The 1,964-nt window shown below is 47.5% G+C and overlaps 1 long non-coding RNA gene across 1 annotated transcript in view; it reads right to left on the bottom strand.

Moving 5' to 3' along the window:
- Positions 1 to 214: 214 nt before the first annotated feature.
- The window catches only part of LOC108448044, a 3,403-nt gene continuing 1,653 nt past the window's right edge, over positions 215 to 1,964 (bottom strand). The window contains exons 2-3 of the long non-coding RNA XR_001863829.1: positions 1,516 to 1,545; positions 215 to 1,182 (exon numbers count right to left, since the gene is read on the bottom strand). This is a non-coding gene — a long non-coding RNA (uncharacterized LOC108448044). The remainder of the gene's footprint in view (positions 1,183 to 1,515; positions 1,546 to 1,964) is intronic.

Genomic DNA, 1,964 nt, shown 5'->3' on the forward strand with positions numbered 1-1,964 from the left:
GTCCGCTGCGTGGCACGGTGGCCGTCGGGATGGGAAGGGAGGCGGGGGAGTGGGGAGGGGACGGGGGCGCGGGCGAGCGCCAAGCAGCAGCTGCTGCCCGGGGTGACCGTGACCCGTGGGTTATGCGTGGGTGACCGCGGGGCTGGAGGGGTGAAGGAGCAAGGGAGAGGGGGTTTCTCATGGGCAGGAAAAGGCAGGATCCCGTGTGCCTGCGTGGAGGAGGGAGGGAGAACCGCTGAGGTTTTATTCTTGACAGAAGCAATTAAACTCAAATTAGTTGCACTCACGAGGTGGAAAGATAGCCCCATCTCTCTGGCCTTTCTCCTCGGGCCGGCCGACGGGGGCAGCCCCTGGGGCAGTGTGGGTGCCCGGGCCGCTCCTCAGAGCATTCCCGGGCGGCGGGCGAGGCGCCCCCGCATCTCCCTCCGCACCCGCGCACCCTCGGCTCCCCCCCCCCCCGCCCCGGCACCACCACATCCGGGGCGGTGGGTGAGGGAAATTCAAGTTAAAAAAGGGCTGACCCAAAGCTGCTCCCCGGCCCCGGTCCCAGTCCGCGGTGAGCCCCCGGGGTTCGGGAGGAGTGGGACGGGGCCGGGAGCTCTCTGTGAGGCCGCCGGGTGCCGGCGACCGAACAAGTCCGGTCTCCCCAGCCTGCATTTTAATCCTGAAATCTGGAAATGGAAATTGTTTGATGTATGAGGAGACGTTATCTAATTAGGGCGTAAGAAATTTAATCTTTCCAGCAGGCAGGTCATATAATTAATGTTAATTTAACGCTCAAATTCTCAGTCATTAATTTTTATTCTCTTAAATGTAGTTTGGCAGGGCCCCCTGATCCATGGCAATGGATTTTACTGAATGTAAGAGCACACTTGGTCTTTGGAGTGAATTACTGGAGCCCTTCCTATCCCAATAACAAGATCACATCATGTATGCATTATTAAGCCATGTAATTGAATGGTCCATAGTTTGCATATCAGACTATTAAAGTAATGTGTTTTGCTTTTCTTCCAACACGTAATGTTAAAGCCTTTGCGAATATTTGGTGATTCTGATAATTATCACCAAATTACTACAAATGTTCTCTTCATTAACGTGATTTCTCTCAAGCATTTTTAAAAAAATGTGAATAATGCATTAAGTGGTGGCTTGTAAAGTGTTTTTTAAAATAAAACTTGTCGACTACAATTCGAAAATTAGAAAAGAAGAAGAAAAAGAGAGAAAGAGAGAAAAAGGAAGAAAGAAAGGGGAGAGAATTAACAGTTGCACAGAAAGAAAACAATTCTCCTCTAAGATTGGAAAATACGACTTTCCTTTTTTCCCTATTTCAGATAAGTGACTATACACCTTAAAAGTTTCACTTCATCGGGAGCAAAAGTGCATGCAATCTAAAGAACTGTCGATTGCAGATGATACAGAACAGATGGAGGCACAAAGTTGGAGCTTTTCCCTTTACAGGGGATAGATGGGGACATAGGCAGACAGAGAGAGAGATTGATTTGAAAAGATACTGACCTCTCTCCTTCAGCTGCAATTTAACTTGTCCTGGGGGAAAAAAGAAAAAAAAAAAAGAAAAGAAAATCTCACAAGTGAGACCTGCCTCCTCCCCTGTCGGCCTCCTGCCTTCCCCCGCCCCAAGTTCGCACTGTCATCTGAACAAACTGCTGCGCCGATCTCAGAAGGTGAATAATTCTCAATTAACTAAGTAACTAACTTTCTTTGTGCAATCTTGAGTCACTCACTTAACTAAATCTTAAGCCTTCGAGACCCTTCATTATTGCCTTCCCCCGCCACACTATTTTCAAAGTTCAATAGCAAGGCAACAAAAAACACTGCTGCAAAATAAGAGTCTCTTTTAAAATTAAAGAGCTGCTCATTTGCATCGGAAGAAGTTATTTTTTCCCCTGCTTTGAATTATTTAGGCACCAAAAAAAAAAAAAAAAGGAAAATTAAAGGACACCCCA

The sequence above is a fragment of the Corvus brachyrhynchos genome, unplaced genomic scaffold, assembly GCF_000691975.1.
Source record: "Corvus brachyrhynchos isolate BGI_N302 unplaced genomic scaffold, ASM69197v1 scaffold14, whole genome shotgun sequence".
Lineage (NCBI taxonomy): Eukaryota > Metazoa > Chordata > Aves > Passeriformes > Corvidae > Corvus > Corvus brachyrhynchos.